This window comes from Metopolophium dirhodum, chromosome 6, assembly GCF_019925205.1.
Source record: "Metopolophium dirhodum isolate CAU chromosome 6, ASM1992520v1, whole genome shotgun sequence".
Taxonomy (NCBI): Eukaryota; Metazoa; Arthropoda; class Insecta; order Hemiptera; family Aphididae; genus Metopolophium; species Metopolophium dirhodum.
In genome coordinates, this window is record NC_083565.1 from 7,009,226 (window position 1) to 7,029,604 (window position 20,379).

At 27.0% G+C, this 20,379-nt stretch overlaps 1 protein-coding gene across 6 annotated transcripts in view; it reads right to left on the reverse strand.

The window, feature by feature from the left end:
* The window catches only part of LOC132946797 (neuropeptide CCHamide-1 receptor-like), a 188,643-nt gene that overhangs the window by 116,703 nt on the left and 51,561 nt on the right, over positions 1-20,379 (reverse strand). The gene's annotated exons all lie outside the window — the stretch shown is intronic.

The following is a 20,379-nucleotide window of genomic DNA, read 5'->3' on the forward strand; positions in this document are numbered from 1 at the left end:
TGGTATAATATAAAATATAATGCATTTCTATTAATCATTATAAAAACTGAGAACAAACTCAGCGAGGAGCTTAAAAAATTACCTTACCCAATCGATGTATGGGTATAAATATTTTCCATTAGAAAAATACATGAAACGCTTATGATAGCTATCCTTTTTGTCAGACTGACATACAGTGTACACACAATTATACCGATATGTTTATTTATGTTCCGATTCGACAAGCGACCGATCTCCTTTACGTCTACACCGATCTCAATGACAGTAGGTATTATATAATAGTCGTCTCCCGTACAAAATAATAGAGCTAGTCTGGCTCAGACCATCAACCATTCGAAACCGTCAAACGATTCTGACGTTGAAACTCTCGAAAAACTAATAGAACGCCAACATTACTCACAGCGATCGTATATTAATATCAATGCCCTTCGAGCATTGGACAATTGTCGAGAAAGACTTCCTCCGACGACTGGCTGATAGAATGTCCATCTTTTTGTTTTTATCGTTGAACGTAAATAATGGTACCGAGCAAGTTATAGGTATACAGATCATAAACAAATCGAACAAAAATAAATTTACTAAAAAGCAATGACGATCAACGTACGACCCACACACACACACACGCATACACGATATATCAAAGTTTACATTTAATCTATGTACAATAATGATATAATCGCGTAATTTAAATGGGACGTTTTCTTTATAAGACTGACGACTTGAAAAGAGTTGTGGAGATAAGTATAGAAATCCGCAGTGAGTACGATGTACCTAATTTGATGACTATTTTTAACAGCCCAGACAGTAGTAGGCACTATTTTATTTCATCAACTCTACAGTACAACTATATTACGTAATTAGTAATTACTGATAATACATTATTGTGGTACATAATTATTTTTTACATCCAAAATTAATCAATTTTGTGTTTTTATACTGGGTTTCTAGTACCATATTGAAGCCAAATATTCCCTCATTAATTAAATATAATATTATTCGTCTGAAATATTAAATTGAGGATGGCTTAATAATTTTTCTCGAAAATAAATGTTTAAATTCGAAAGTAATATTTTTTAATTCTTCCAATATGATCAATTAACCCTTTACGACCAAAATGTACATTAAGTAGATTAGCGATTTGGCGCATACCATTAAACATTAAAATATGGTTGATGCCAGAAAATACGACTATTACGTTATGTTTTTTAAAACATTTAGCTAAATGATTTTTTTCGCTTATGGAGTTTCTGAGTTTATATTATGAAAGAATTATATTGAATACAAACATCTGTAATAATTGAAATAATCAATTAATTAGGTATTTTAATTAAAGAGACATACATCACATCAAAAATAAATCGAAATTAAACGAGTGGCCCCTAACTATGAGTGAAATAAATTTGTTAGTACGCATTTATAAAAGCTTTCGCAGAAAGATGATTTGAACGTATGCGGAGAAATAACGGAGAATTATGTGATTTTTAATCTAATTTTCAATTACGATGTTATATATTACTTTCCTAACTTATAATCAAACATCAATTTTCATTTCAACGTAAAATAGATAATAATTAGTGTGTATGATTTCTGAAGTTGTATATTTTATATAGCATTTATTTATAAAAACAACTATCCTAAAAAGAGAATTGGTGACGGTGGATTATTCGCAGTCATCCTTACATGTCGTGTACGCTGATTAGGTACCTACTTCCGACGTAGGTGCAATAATAAAATAAAACACACATAATTCTATAACACTTTGTTGTCCACAGTTAAATCGTATATAATTACTTTAACTTAACCTAATTTTCCATGTCTCTACATAATTCTTTTTTAGTATACTAAAATGTATTGACTAAGGGTTACATCATACATTTTGGTTTCGACTATGATATTATAAAAATAAATATTTTCTTAATCTAGTTAAAGTTTAATAATGTTTATGTACTGTATGAGGCAACATACCTTAAACTTAATATTATGTACACACACAATTATTAATATTAGCGCTTAAGACGTAATCCAACGAAAAGTACCTAGTTTATCTCTGTAATAGTGCCATACGGTATTTACCGCAAAAACACAACCCCAATACCATACAGCAGAGGTATTCAGACTGTTAACAATTAAAACAATTAACTATTATATACCTAGGCATACATTTATAATCCATATTCGATATACCTAATCTACGTTTTGTTTATTTATTTATTGGTTTAGGTATGAATGACGGATTTCAGTATTTGTGACGCTCGGTTAAAATGCCATCACATATCACATAATGTGACATTGTCAGGAATTTCCCTAAAATTACTACACACTCAAGATTTTCTCCAAATATTTAAGGTGTGGTGTAAATATAGGTACCTACATGACTTTAATAGTTAATATACCTAACTTCCGTAATATAAAATTTAAAATTCCATCAGATTTTATGCCAAGTCTGCTATATAGTACTATACCATATTATATGGAGTGGTGATTATAACCAAAATGTGTTATTTTCTGATTTTTCTAAAAAAAAAAAAAAATGTGAACGTTATTTTTAGTGTTCTACATTTTAGGAAATGTATAGTTTATGTCTTACGTCAAAATCAATTTTATTTGTTATTTATTTACAATTGCTTTATCTATTTAAAATGACAGTACATTTTTATTTTAGTATCTGGTATAGATATAGTACCTAATACCTACCTATTTACACTATTTAGCTATTATTTTTAAAACTATATCCTATATAGATATTATTTTACAATACACGTCTGGTGAGATTGTTTGTATGTTAAGGTTTTGTTGAGAGGATTCGAATAAAAGTTTCAATTCAATCAATTGTGATAAATCAGTTTACAGACCCGAGCACGTTATTTATTATTAGACGGCTTAGCTTTCTTCCAAGCGGAATACGTCTTGTTTAAAAATAATTAAAAATAAAAAAATACTAAACATGATGCTAAGTGATTGACCATTTAGTGACAAAAAGAGAAATTAAAAGTGAAAAAGTTTCCAATTTTATTTTTGGTCCTTGTCTTAAGTTGAAATTTATGTTTTTCGTATTCTCGAAGTGAAATATAAAACCACTGTCGTAATAAGCTACAATCGTCATTAGCATTGCCAAGCTGTATACAGTCTTTGATGGGTTAGTTATTTTGCTGTTTGATTCGTATAGCACAATAACATCTCTTTTGATGTTTTTTCGTTAATTTGTGAGTCCGCAAAGATGTTAATATTGTGTGCAACGTGGCCTAATATTATTATAATGTTATTAGCGTAACGAACTACGCGATGACTATCCAGCCAGCCAGACGTCACAGGCGCAGATTTAGAACATATTTACGGGGGGGGGGGGGGGGGGGCATCTTAAATAAAATTTCAGCCTAAGTCTGATAAAAACAAAAAATAAATAGATATAAAAGAAAATTCACCAGTCTACGGGGGGGCATGGCCCCTTGCCCCCCCTGGATCCGTGCCTGCCAGACGACATATTATTATAGGTACTTTCCCGCTTGCGGCTTGCTAGTAACGTGATAATATTTTTTTGATATTATCTTCTAAGACCGTGGCACGATTAAACATAATATACAGCTGGTTACTCAACGAAACTTATTTTTTGGTGAACGAAATGTTAAATGTTAATGTCATAGCAAGAATTACAGTTAGCGCTTTTGCTTTATAGTTATTTCTTTTGGTACTACAAAATATATCAATATACACTAGTGGTGGGTCGAACTCAAAAATATGGTCGTATACGATTATCATGAATTTTTTTCTTCAAAATTTGTGTTTTCCAATTTCTGTAGAAGTTATAAGATTAAAAAAACTTCATAACCTTAAAATCTTATTATTAAAATACCAAAAATAACATTTTTGATATTGTTTTTTGTAGATGTGAGTTTCTTTATCCTTATATAATTTTGGTGAAATCAGAAATTACCTATTGTACTTACTGTATATTATATTGTTACTTAGAAATTTAATAAAAAAAACCCCCTGACGGATGAGAATTCGCAAACTCGTATATAACTTTGAAACTAAGTCGGACCGATAAATTCTGTTTGCATCACTTAACTCATTGAAAAATAATGGTTTCCAAGAAAAAAAATTTCAAAATTTCACCACATTTATGAATCATAAATTATGACCCAAAATATAGGTACCTTACATTTTAAGAAATAATTTTTTTGGGGGTGGAAAATTTTCACCTGTAAACAGTTCAAAATAAGTCAAAATATTTTGAAAATGTTATGGTGTATAGAAGTTACTAATATAAACATTCAGTGAAAATTACATGTATCTACGGTTATTAGTTTTAGAGATAAACCTATAATCTATATACATCAACTTTGCCTTCGAACAAGATACTGAAGTCGAAAATCGAAGAATTATTTCGAATACTTATTGTGCACGATACAAATAATAATAAAAAAAATTTAAAAAAAAACACAGATCTTTAAAAAATCAATACATTTGTCGCTCCACTCAGAGTCTAAATTTGTAAAAACTGCCCTGTCAAATGCTGTGCAGTAAATATTTTGTGAGGCACAAATTGGTAGATAACGAGTGTGTAATCTCCCCGTGATGTGTCATACATTAAAACCGGTGTGCTCCGAGCGGGACATTTCCCCTTGAACATGGCGTAATTACCGCGGAGAAAAAACCGCAAGCTGGCTCCGAACATACGAATTTATACTACTATTATAATATAGGAATCGGCTAGGACGTTTTTCGTAAGGAAATATTCATCCAGAAATTGTAAATGGAGTAATAAAATATTATACAAATTTTAAATTAAAAAATAACAATGTATAAATCGTCAACGAGAAATAAACGTTAAACAGCCAACAATTTTAAAATGGTTTATGAAAATGAGTATGTTGTTTTAATTGTCTAGCCGAAAGTAATAGTATAATATCAGAGTATTAGTATAATAATAAATTATACACGAATAAGCCGAATAGCTTTCAAATTAAAATGATATCGTTTTAGTGTGTATTTTGTATCATGAATGTAACCAACGATGTACAAGAAACATAATACACCCATTACCCATACATTGATGGTTATCACTTGTTTTATAATCGAAAAAAAAAATCAACGAACAAATTTGGTTTTTTAAATGTTAACTTTAAAAAAACCAACCTAACCTAACCTAGAAAAAGGTTTGATGGTGTACCTATTTTAAAAATTAATTCATAGAATTTTTAATCTTCACGTTATAGGTAAGTACTTTGTTTGCAGCTATAATAAATTATTCAGATCGAAAAATGTTGATATAAATTAATACATTGAATATTAACTCATTTTGGAATTAAATCTCTATTGTATTAGTCTGTAAGTACAGTTACAGTACAGTTACAGGTGCAGTTATGTAATTTTATACATAATATTATGTAATACCATATGAATACTGTATAAACGATTTGAAAAAAAAACTTCTAGTTTTATAAATTGGACAGTCACTGTAATGTGAATAATTTTACAGGATTCGTATAAATTATATACACATTTCTACAACTGTGAAATAAACACATAACGACAGATATAAATCGAATGAATAAGAAGTACCTACAGGATTGTAAGCACCTAGGCAATCGGATTAAAAATATAAAGGTTAAAATCCTTTCTTTTTAATCTTGAATTCCTTTATGTCATCTTGGATTTAATGTCACTTGTAGTAAGTTACCAGTTGAAGTATAAATATCATAAAAATATCGGGTCACTAATAAATTACTTCGACGTGTGCACTGTGCAGTAGCTGATCAATACAAATTTTAAATATAGTTACATTTACATATTTACATTGTAGTATCAAGCAATAACGGTACATAAAAACAATTTAAGTAATACTCATGAGATAAATTCATATCTGAACACTGGTGAAGTAAAATTATTAAAAACATAATATAACTAATAGTGTATTGTGTATTTAAATATTTTTTAAATTCTGAGAATAATTCAAAACAAATTTTACAATCCATCATTAATCGTTGTGTTCAAAAGCAAATTTTATTCCAATTATTTTTTATTATTATTTATAACAATAAATTAAAGTGTTTAGTTTCCTTTAGTAGTTAATATTTTAATGAAAAAATACGCACATTTTTAATAAAAGTAGTGCCATTAATATTGTTGAAAAAGACTAAAATAAAATTAACCTCATAAGATTTAATATGTTACTCACTACTCAGTACAACATTACCTAATGGCAAACAATAAAATTAATTTATAATATACACCCGCATACAGCTTACAATTATTGTAGTACTATTATACACACAATTTAGGTGAGTTTTAACCTTTAAACACTATAAATTTACCCACTAACCTAGTTAAAAGTGTGATGACACTAATTTCCTATACATTTTAAAAGTTATATTTTAGTGTGTGGTAGTGACAGGTCATTATAACTGGATTCTACAAAAACCTACCAAAGAATTTTAATGGAATTAAATTAAACGTAAACTCTGTTATTTAAATAGGGAACGAAAAACATCATGTGCACATAGCATAGGTACTATTTTTTAACCACTTTGTGCTTGTCAAGCATTTTTTTATTTTTAATATTAGAAAATGAATATTTAGAATCTCTATAGAATTAATATATAAAGTATTTAAGTAAAATACATAGGTGTAGATAAGTAAGAACCAAACAAAGATGCAAGGAGAGGACGGCTTGAATGAAAGGGTGACCTTTGACAAAACTGCGAATGTTATTTTGTTTTTTTATAGTTAATTTATTATTCTAGAAAGGACACAGTAGTGTATACACCCACCTGCCAACACCTAGTAAGGGCTATTGAACAATTGAAAACGTTATACCATTTTGACCCACCGATTGAGTACACTTAATATTCACTAAGATCCCATTGCTTACTAAAACAACTAATACAATTGAGAACGAATTCACGTACAACGTTGACATATATCATTTGGTTAGTTACGAACGATTCAGTACGTTAATTTTTTTTAAACTGAAAATTTAAGTAAAAATAAGGTTAAGTTAACAAAAAATAATAATAATAATATATTGAATAAATTATAACAAATGTATATGAATAAAATGTGTAGTAAAAATGTTCTTGATGAACTCTTAAAAGGCATGCATAGTCTTAAATTATAATAATTATAATCTTATAAAAAATATGACTACCTATACTAAATAATGATTAATGGTTAATAAATTATAAGTTGTAATAAGTTACATATTATACGTCCATGCTTAGATATCATTATCCAACTTATTCTAAATATTTAAAAAAAATTAACTGCATTTAATATTACATTATATTATATTCATTTTGCATTGTTAATTTAATTTTAAATTTAATTAGTTACTTTTTTTTTTTATTAACCCGCGGCAACATAGGCCATTGGGTGGGTTTTCAACTGTGGGGGAGGGTACTGTAGGTTGGGTTAACACGTGTATTTAGTTTTGGCAGAATTCGAATTGGGCACTCATAGGTTTCTGCCAACCTGGTCGGGGGATGGCGGCCTCTCTCTCTAGAAAGTTGCCTGCCCAGACAGAGGAGCCACCCGTGGTCGATATTCGAACTGGCGACGGTCCGCGTCGGAATCGACGCTTTAGGCCGCTCGGCCACTCCGTCCCTCTTAATTTTATTATTATGTTGTAGACAGAGTATAAAATATATCATTAAAGTGTGGTTAGCCGCAAAGAATCAAAGTGAATACATTAACATTTATCACCGATGAAGTCGGTTTTGGTGAATTATCAATGATAATATTAAAACCCATATAACGACATTATAATTGTACCAAATTCAGGGACACGCAACTTGTTGCACGTTCAATATTGGTAAAATAGTTTTGCTTCCCAGTTAACGAGTTACATACTATTATTACGCGACATCATCAAAATTACATAACGTATTAATATTTAATGTTACCTGTTGTCTGTTCCGGAGTATTGATAACGGTCTGATGCGATAATACTACTAGATACATAATTTGGTCTCTTCAACATATGTATTTCACGACTTACCATTTTCTTTTTTACTGAAATAGGTATCAGTACATTGAATGTAAGGTGGGCATTTTAAACCATTTAGAGTATTTTATTATTGCCCACAATTTTTTTTTCTTGAAAAAAATAGAAGTATTAGGCATTAGGTATGACGACAGTTAGATACTTATAATAGGCAGGTACATTTTAAATATTAAAATGTTTTATTTATCAGGCATTTACTGTTATTTTTATATTTACCATAGGGCATATTATTCCAGTATTAATGTTTTCTTTTTTTAGAATTTATCATTTATTCTCAACTATTTTATCCCAACAGCTGTTTTTTTTAAATAGTAAGCAAAATACCTTACTTTTACAAATTAATATAACATAGCAGGTATAGACTGGAAAGAATTACCGTTTTTATTCTGAGATGCCAATAAAATGTATAAACTGAACAAAAAGTGAAAAATCGATGTCAAATGCATGTTGGGTGCGTTTTTAAATCGGCAGATGTACAAAGAATAGTGGATGGTAAAAATATGAATAAGGAGAATAAAAAGGTTCGAAATCTGTGAAAGTTATAATAGTGGTATTATCGTCAAATACGGAACAGTATATAAAACTATTTTGAATTACTAATAAAAATAAAGGCCATAATAAAAAATATTCTACAAATCTTCATAAAAGTTATTTTTTATTTTAATAATTGTTCATAATGTAATATTGTAATTTATTATAATCAATTGTTTTATAATATTCGTATTTCTTACAAAATCTTGCAGTTTAACACAATAAACCAAATTTACTAATGCTGAAGAAATGTTTCCTCGCAGAAAGAAGGTGTTTATTATAATTTATGGCTTAAAAATTAAATTAATTAAATCGTTCATTTTGTGTGGTTTGTCATTGTATAAATTGAAATATTTATGAATAATAAAATATCACAGTTAAAATGAACATTTTTTAATGAATTATGTTCGGACTTTTATTAAAAAGATTCTTGTTTAACTGAAACTTTCCGTACCTATAAATAAATTTCATTAACGATAGTATACATTTTAAAAGATTGGCATAAAATAAAATTATATTGATTTATTATGATATGGAAGAAAGAATGTATTGTATTTTTTAAATGAGTTAACATTAAACAAAATATTAAAGCACAATTAAAACTAATAAACTGAATTATTGTAATTTTAAATTTGTGAAACATAAATTACTTCATATTGAACAATTTTGTCATGTCAGTATGCCACCATGGTAAAAATTGTTATAGGTAGGTTAGGTTACATAATAATCAATTTTTATAACATTTTTATTCCTATAAATTACAAAATATGAATTTATTCTGAACCACGACAATACTACAATAGTTCACTAAATCGCAATAAAATAATATAATTTTTATAGCTAATATAATAAGACTGCTCGGGGACATAATAATATTATGATTGTGAGAAATTAACGCTAGCTAGGCACCTTGCGAGCTTCTATGTCTGGCTAATGATATATTTGATAGGACCTGGTTACATAAATACTGTAGGTATAATATTTTTGCGTTTATCAGTGATATTATCATTATTGATCTTATAAAAAAAAAATGTATAATTCAACGATATTTTTCGACATAATTCCTATAAGTATAATTATTGCCTTTTACAACTTACATACTATGGATAATATTTAACGTAATAATTAATTACTCTACAAAGATTTTATATCAATATAATTAATGTAATACCGTCCAATGTATACCTAATGTTTCGTACGATGATGTACAGCACACAGTGTTTATGACACGTTGTTTGGATTCCAAGTTTTAGAGTTTAGTTGTGATTTATCGTTTTAGTCGTATCAATTGAGGGCGTAGGTAGTTAAATTGAGTACGAAACTATCTTTATATTTTTCCATAACAGTCAATTGGAATTTCTATAGTGTATTTGTTTTGGCTAATAACCACGCAGTTGATGCTTTGAAAATAATAATAAAAGAAACATATTATATATGTGTTGATAATAATCGTAAAAAACAGTTTGTTGCTCAAAAACAATTTGTGGTTTTATGTGTAAAAAAATGTAACTTAACAATTAAATTTTTTTTTAATTTTAAAACTATAGGTACATTGTATGCAATAATAATTATACTTATTTGAATAATCCATCAAACTTTTGACTAAATATGTGACACTGGTAGACATAGGTAAGTAGTATAATTAAATATAAGTGTAGGTATTGGTTGTTTTGGAGTTACAATGACAATACAGTTACAATACACGATATAACTATTGTAGTATAGTACCTATAATACTTTTTAAAAACTATATATTATAAAAAGATCCACTCATGGAAAAAAAAAAATTAGTTAAACAAATTATAGTAAATATAACTATTTAATAGGTAAAATAACTAAAATGATTTACTTATTATTACTATATAAATATAGTTATTAGTTATGGTTAGGTTTACTGTATTTTATAGTTAATGGAGTTTTTAATGTTTGAATTAACTAAAAAATATAGTTAAAATAGCATATTTCAGTTCGAATAACTATAATAACTTGACTGTAATATTTTAGTAAATCTGATTAATCTTATAGCTATCCCTATAGCAATTATAATGTACAGTAGTACAAACAACAGTTTTGTTTTTCCGTGCTCTTTTATACATTATACATCATAATGTGGGCATAAAGCTGAGGTTTGTAAGTTTAAAATGAAAAATGACTTCACCTCAAACGATAAAAAAAATGTATTAGCAAGTATATGTTCCGGTTAACAATTAATTTAAATCTAAACTGTATAATATGCACTTAAAAATTATGTTGTTTCAGAATGCGTAATGTCTTCTCATATTATAATCAATGTTCGAAGGATGAAAGTATTGGAAAATTTTAATAATTAAACCCCTTATTCACTCGGAATAAGGTAATCTCACCGGTCATCAATTGGAAATTCAAGTTTCTATAGAACTATAGTTTCATTTTTTTTACTCTTAAAGCTCCAAACACGTAACAGAGATATTAAATATACTCTTCCAAATCCCTGTAAAAATGCTATGTTTTTTAAAGACTCGTTTCATATTTATATACATACTTATTATGTATAAAACAGATGTCTGGAATATATATACTGTATATACAACAAGTAATAGGTGGTTGACAAGAACTAATCATAATTTATTAAGTTTCGTATTATTATTAACTTTGTGACTTTGTGATTTCACAACTTACACTTGAATTACTGTGATAACAAACACAATAATATTAACTATTTTTCTTCGTGATAAAACTTCAATAAAATAAAATATTATCAATAAATAATAAACTGTATGTTCTCCATCAGAAATTGTTGTATTTTTTCAAAATATTAACATATCCCAGTCTTATCCTTTTCTAAAATCAGAAATATACTCGTGCATAAAGTAAAATTCAATATTATTAATTAATGAATTTCGCTGAATTTGTTTACGTAATTTTACAGCCTAATAATATTTCACGAAATACGAATGTTTGTAATACCTAGTGTAATACAATATTATATGAACGATACATAATGTTAAATTATGTTGATTTTGTACCGTAACGTTATTTAGTAACTTTTTTGTTATTTAATTTTCTCATCGGAATATTTTCCAATATTCGTAGTATATTATCCTTATAAGTTTAGTTTATAATTAGTTTGTAAGTTCAAATGTTGACTATATTGGATATTCAAACATAAATTAACGATTTATTCTCAGATGATTTTTGTTATTTTGTTGTAATTTAAATAATATTAAAATCGTAAAAACTTGAAACTTTTTACCATCACGTATATGATTACTTTATATTAACAATTTCAATTTCTTAGAACATTTAGATTGGTTTTAAACTATAATTACATGTAACATTTACCTATGCATAGATGCTACTATTCACACCGTTCTACGATACGTCGGTATAAATATATACAAGCCTGGGCAAGTTAATGATAATTTTTAACTGAGTTAAGTTAAGTTGATGGAAAACATTTTAAAAAGTTTTAAATTCACAGTTAACCTAATTTTTTTTTTAACTCAGTTAAGTCAAAAGTTATACGAACATTTTCAATTAACTTATTAACTTAAGTTAAGTTAAGTTATTATTTTTTTTATATATCTATATAAATACCCCTGCAATAATATGGTTCAAAATAATAAAAATCATAAATATTATTGAACAAAGAAAATAGCCAATAGCTTTTCTAAACATAGAATTAAATTATTAGGTACTGAATTAATAGAATTACCTACGTAGTAAGTACCAAAAGCATACGAAATTGGAAATGCCGAAAAAAACACAATCTTTTGATTTATAAATAAATAAATAACTTATTTATGGCGAAAATATTTTATAATATGTTCTTGAGAATTGTATATTTGTGAATTGTATCTATATCAATATAAAAATATAATATCATATTACTTATTAGTTATTAGTATTTATTAATTATTATTATAACAATAATATGCCTGTATGCCACAGTATGGTATGGTATATCTTTAATCTTTATAATATATACGATACACCTATATATTATAATATAATATATACCTAAATGGCTATTGCTATAATATGTATTTACTATTTAATTATGTTATTTTTCTTGAAGAATTCTGGTTAATGGAACAAGACATTAACTTAACTATATTTCTAATTTCCTATTCTAGTAAATGGTAATGTAATATGCAACAACAATACAATTTTTTATTTTTATTATATTTAATATTCAATTGTTTATAAATTACTAACTCAACTTGAATTTGATTAAAAGTAACTTGTTATTTATTAAGTTTATATCAGTTAAAATAAGTTTAGTTAAAAATTAAGTTAATGAAAATTTAATTTTAAAAAGTTAAAATTAACTTAACTATTAACATTTTAACTAGTTTATGCCCAGGCTTGGATTTATATAACAATAATATAATAATATTATTATAATTATATCTATACTATATGCAATATTTTTGCAACAATTAGTTCAACCTTAACGTATTATTAATAATAATACATAATATAAATAATAATATAGGTGTGTAATAAAATATATCCTTAGAAATATCGTTTCCGTTCAGAACCGTTTTTAGTATGCTCTGATTTATTCTTAAATTCAAATAGAGTTACTTCCCCTATCTGTATGCATATAATTACAGTTTTTTAGTAAAAAAAATACTATTAAAACCACGTCAATAAGAACGGTTATTACGCATGAAATTATTTGCATACCATATATCAATTCATACTATATACTTATACATTGTATTTTGGGAAACAAAGGTAATTTTATTTTTATTTTTATTATTTTAATATAAGAAATTATTAGGTTCAACGATTTAACAAAATACTATCAGTATTATGCTTTTATATTTTTAATATTATTTTCCTCTTGAGATTCTTAAAAAAGCCATATTTTCAAGCTTAGTTTATACCGTGAAATTAAATGCCATAGCTTACCGGTAGAATATATTATATAATATGTCATACATAAGATTATTATTAAATGTTACGTTTTTAAAAGACATTGAAACGGTTTGGTTTTAAATATATTAATATATAACTGAATCAAAAATAATATATATTTTACAATACGTGTACAATACGTGTTTAAAATATATCATATACCATATATCATGTTTATGTAAATAATAAGCTTTTAAATTATCCATCTTCGCTAAATTCCAATTGCTAAACATCTGAAATTTCGTTTTAAAATGCATATTTTATCAGTATAATTATCATACTAGTAAGTACTAAGTATAGTTAAAGTAATAATTATTATACATTATTATGCATAATATTATATGCATCGTACATAATTATTATTATGATGACGATTTTATGATTTTGTATCATCAATCATCGTGGTTATTATTTAATATTTACATTAGAAAGTTTCATGTATAATGCAATATATTTCAATAAAGCTTGTGTATTATACGACTGACCGTGTAGCAATCTTTTCAATTATTTATGAGTTTTATCGCAGAATAAAGATTGCTTAACGCCTTAACGGCATTTATACTGATTTTATAATGTGATGTGTAAATTGTAATTTGTTTCCTGTATTTACCGACACGATATATATGTCAATAATTATACATGAATACATATGACACTGTTGTCCCCACGTAAAGTGTATTCGGTGAAACGATGTATCATATGTGATGTATACAGTGTACACATTTTGTTTTGTTAGCAATATATAGACAATTTTACATTTGTTTTTATCTAAATATATTTATAAGCCGCAATATTATAGCGAATTAAGTCAGATTAAAACAACATTTATCGGTATATTTCAGGCCACAATAATATTATGTAAGGTACCTGCCACACAATACAGTATGAGTTGATACTGTGTTATTAACGCTTAGATTATAACACAACATTTTTTTTTTCACTTTTAGGTGGTAATTTTAATTTTAAAAAACCACGAGCTATCAACATTGCATACGATAATAATTCCATGAATGCAATAATGTTCGCATCAGGCGCAATTATTACCTAACATAAATTTGTAATACTTATTACTTATACAAATTTAAAAATATGAAAAAATTAACATAATTGAAATAACCCAAACTTATAATTTGTTTAATTGTAATTGTTGTTCATTTTGTCTTTGTATATACATTATACCTATTTAACAATTCATCAAATATATAAATCTAATGCATTTCTCAAAAATGTTTAAACCGTAGGTATCATCCCGCAAATCTCAATATTAACTTCAGTTAGGTAGTTAGTATATTAATTGCTATCGATAAAATATAATATAATATAATTACTGTATTCTACAATAGATTTATAAAAGTACGAAGAATTAATAACTGTTAAGATGGTGCAAAAAAAATTTTACCAGTATCCAAATATCCAAATGATTTGTACAATTATATGAGTGGCGGGACTATGAAATATGGATCACAGACGGAAAAGTGTAATCAATTGAATAAAATTGACACGAGCTACGTATTACACATAGGTAGTGCACCTGCATACATTACTCTTTTTTTTATCTGAGAAGAGAAACATCTACATTCTATATATCAAATTATATAATATGTACATTGTATAACTTATATACAATATACTAGGCGTGGTGACATGATAGAAAGAGTCATCCATAATGACACTACTTCAATAATAATTCTATTTTTATTTATTAATTTAATGAATTATTTGTATCTTTGTTTTGGATAGTTAAATTAAAGTTTCGAGAACAGTTTTACTTAAGACCATGAGTGGTTATCGGGAATTGAATGGGATTTTCGGGAGTATTGTGATAGGATGATTATTTCGTCCATTTGCAATTGTTGGAGGTAATGAGCTTGTTAATGGCCGTGGTCAGGAGTAATATGAAGTAAGTAATCAGTGATTTGAGTTAATCAATAAAATACGAAAATTTGAGAGAGGTCTAGTCTGCATTGGTTTCGCTAAAATCGTTAAGGTGGTTTTCGGTTTTTTTTTTTTAGTAGCCTGAGAGTATGAGCTTAGAGCCACAGAGTTATAAATTGAAGTAGTGTTTACATTGTTATTAACATTACTAGTGTGCATTTCCGTAGACATTGTTTTATTATTAAAAACAAAATTATATATTTGTTGTTTGATATTTTCTATTAATTTTGTGGTACCCAGTTGTTTTAAAAAAAAATCACTGACCTAACCTAACCTAACCTTATGTTGATTCAGTTTATGATAATGACAGTCATGCTGTAATTATCGTGTTGCAATAATTACATAGATATTTTAAAAATTTAAGAAAGACCTCAATCGTATAATTGAATTTAACGTAGGTTACCGATAGCGTAAGTATCAATGTACCTATGATTTGAATCTTTTGTATAATACCCAAAACATATTTATAATATTTAGAACTTCACACGGTGGAATGTGGACATTGATTCCTTACATTAGTATATAATGAGCCTTTATTAAACTCTCAGAAGTATTGTTTAAATTGGATTCGATACCCACCCTTTTTTAAAGAGTTAAATATAGGCAATTTGCTAAGTGACTCAGAGCGTGCCGTGTAAACGTGTGCGTTGTATTTGTAAGTGATTATTAGTATATGTGATTGTTGTGTAAAAAAGATAGTACTTAACTTACCGCATGCGCAAGCACAGGTCATCAATCAGTGTAGTCGACGAGTAATATTGTTCACTCTTCACTAAGAAATCATGTTGGTACTTTTTTTTCATTGTGGCGACAGAACTGTATAGACGTTTTATAATAGTCATTCAAAAGGAAACATATAAATTCATTATGAAGGTTACTTAAGATCAATAATCCCACTTTTTTGATTATTTTATGGATTCCATAAAATTACTGTTTATATATTTTATTTTTCATTTTTATATAAAAGAGCCGTAGCAAAATTTCACAATTAATAAATGATTTAAATATTTTGATATAAATAATAATACATAGGTATAGCAATTATCAACGAGTTACAAATAAAAATGAAAATATTGTAACTGCAATAACGCAAAAAAGCAGACACGCAAATAAAAGTATAATAATAGTAAAATCACTACCTACGTTTTTGGCTCATGAATTGTTTAAATTGTTTAAATATTACATTTAATAATCATATTTTAAGGGAAGATAATGGTTAAAATTTAAAAATTAATCAATTTTCTTGATTTCGAGTAAACTCCATAACGATTTAAATATATTTTTTAGATTCTGAGTGAAACGATGAATGTATTGATTTTACAATGATGTGTGTTTTTTTTTTTATTTTTTTTTTTATTTTTTTATTTTTGTGCCTGTGTACACGATAAGTAGTCGAAATAATGCTTCGATTTTCGACTTCAGTATCTTGTTCGATGGGAAAGTGAATATCGTTGGTGCATTGGGGAGGTCAAAATTTTAATTTCCCAGTAGTTTTCAAAAGCGATGTGAAAAACAAAAGAAAAATTAAGGAAAAACGGGAATTTTTACGCAAAATCGATTTTTAACAAAATCGATTTTGGTTATTGGTGTAACTCTAAAACAAATGACCGTAGATGCATGAAATTTTCACTGGTTGTTTATATTTGCATTTTCTATACACAATACAATTTTGAAAATAATTTGACTTTTTTTGAACTGTTTACGGACATTGTCAGTTTTCAGTTTTTTTAAATTTTTTTTCTATAAATATCAATAAAATTTTATTTGTTGGGTAAAAAAGCTTGAAAATTTAATAGAAGGCTCCTAGGTTATTGTTTCAAAGGCAGATGAAAAAAATTAAAAATCCTTAGTCACAGTTTTTTTTTATACACGTTTAAAGTTCAAATCTTGAAAAAATACGGAAAAATCACGAAAATTTGCAAATTATTTTGAGTTAGAAATTCATAAAAAATTTTCTTTTTAAATCTAAGATTTTAAAATCTAATACAAGATTCCTCATAAGTTTGTCTAACTTTATCAAAAAAAAAATTTCTACAAGAAAGTCAAATTAAATTTTTATGAGCGTTTTAAATTCATATTTTTACAACATTAGATATTCACTCGATTTCTCATGTACCGATTTCCTTATTTTCTTGTAATTCAAAAACGAATAACTGTAGATACATGAAAATTTCACTGAATGTTTATATTAGCATTTCCTATACACCATACAATTTTGAAAATATTTTGACACTTTTTGAGCTGTTTACGGGCATTTTCAGTTTTCAATTTTTTTAGTTTTTTTTTCTATAAATATCAATAAAGTTTTATCTGTTGGGCCAAAAAGTGTAAAAATTTAATACAAGACTCCTGATATATTTTTACAATAGCAGTTGAAAAATATTGAAAATACATAGGCACAGTTTTTTTTTATAAGCATTTAAAGATCAAATTTGTACAGAATTTATCAAAATCTCGAAAATTATCAACCATTGTAATTAATAAATTATAAAATGTTCAGTTTTTATAGCTAAGGATTGAAAATTTAAAACAAGATTCCATGTAAATAGATAATTCGGTTACCAAAAAATCTAAAAAATACACAAGCACAGTTTATTTGTATAGTCATTTTAAGTTCAAATTTGGACGAAATTACATAAAAACCTAGAATAACTATTTTAGTTATTTTGTTGTGATTGTATAATATTATTCGTGGGCACTTGAAACTTCTAATTTGTAATATTTTCATCGATATATTATGATGATAGTATCACGGTTTGTTGTTGATGTATAACGCGTTATATGTACCTAATGGATATTGTGATATGATTAATTTGGAATTTATTATAGGTAGGTACCTATGTATATAATAATATGTCTTAAACCTACACTGAATTTGTTCATGTTCATTCCCGTTTGATAAGCACAAATGGCCTATCCAAATTACTATTAAAATTAGCATGAGACTATGTGACACCTAAAATTAAACATTATAACGAGACGAATATTCACAAGTCATAACCACAGATATAATATTATAATACATAATATTATTATAGTTGATATAAAATATGTAATACGTTCTATGGTAAAACGCCCGTATGTTTAACTCGCCCACAACTACTGATAGTGTATTATATCAATAAACTATGAAATATAATAAGTTATCACTATTAATTACCATCACATTTCCTAATAAATTTGATTTTATCGACGTTGTGATTTATCGTCTAAGACAATAATATGGTCTATGATAATATCACGGTTTGTTGTTGATGTACCTAATGGATATTGTGAAATGATTAATTTGGAATTTATTATAGGTCAATTTTTTTTTTAATACCATAGATAAGTGTATAATATGTCTTATACCTAGACTGACATATCGTCTCCACTCAGAATCGTTTTTCTTATACAATGATATATCATTGAATTCAAATTTAATACCATCCATTATACAGTGACCCACTTGTAACCTACAGTACAGCAGAGCGACATCCACTTGCCCACCTTTTTAATTTTTTATCACTTCACTAGGTAGTTGTTTATCGGCATAATAGACAAAGATAGAAATATTTTCCTAAAAAAATCATTGTCGATTGCCCCTTGCCTGTTAATGAAGCGACGATTTAAACACGGGTATGACATTGTATTTTTATAGTTTGTGTTAACTTGTAAGTTATAAAAGCATGACAACTATAATAATACGATCGAAATTTCAAAAATGGATTACGACCGTTTATCAAAATAGCTTATAGCTTATACCTAATAATATAAACATAATATACGAGCTAATATTTATGTATATATTGCATTGTGGTTCCTAGATAGTAGCTACTAGCTACTAATATTATACTATTGTGGGTTCAATAGAATTATTTTAGTGAATTGTTCCCGACAATGATATAAATTTAAATTAACGATTCTACGGTGATTGTAATGTTTACGAGATATTGTTATGCGATGAATAATATAACTACAATGTAGCCACCACAAACGGACATTTCTAAATAGCGGACACCTCTGAATATCGGAGAACATTTCAGCGACTGAGAGTGTCCGGTATTCAGAGGTTTCACTGTATTATGTTGATAAATTATAACTATTGTATACCATGTAACAAATATTTGGTGAAAAATTCACGTTACCTTTGGTACCTACCTGCCTACTAATTTTTTATTACTGGTTTGACCTGACTGGTTTTGCATAGCAATTACTGTTTTTCCTAATTTGTTATTTGTTTTTCCCGATTGTTTTGAAAAGAGTTTTAATTCTACACCACAGTTCACTACAGTAACAACTCGAAATATTATCAAAATGAAATAATATTACATTGTTGGATTAATCTTTTAAAATAGGACCTATTTTACAAATCAATAACTCAATAAAATATCAACAAATTATTTTGTCCATTAAAGCCAATATTAATAACAATTTATTAACTAATATATTATTAAAATGTACCTACCTATCAAATGTACTTAATGTAATGCTAATGAGTGATGGCTGATGATCATTGTTCTCAAGTATTTTATAGTAGTGTTATACGTCATTATATATTATTATATACATTGTATGTTAATTTTACATCATCCAAGAAAACTTCTAATAAGTTGTGTAACGTAATAATGCACCGACGCCATTATTTTTGTCGATCTAACAAATCTGTTGCTTCTCGTGTTTTAATTCTCTATTTAGTTTTGTCATATTGTCTCCATATACACTCGATCGTTTGTATTTGTGTACTTGTTGTAGCATCAACAAAAAACTCGGAATGATTGACGGTTTTATGATGATAAGCTATATTTTTAAGGTACTATATACTCGCCATTGATCTGAATTTAGCAATAATTTTGTACAACTCAAATATACTTACCCGCAATAAAGTGTAATGAAATAAAAATAACTACGGTTGGTAGAATATTACACGTATACAGTTTTTTGGTAGGTAGCATTTTACGGTAAGTATAGCATAATAGACGAGTACCAAAATAGTGTTGTATATTCAACTATAGATTTGAAAACAA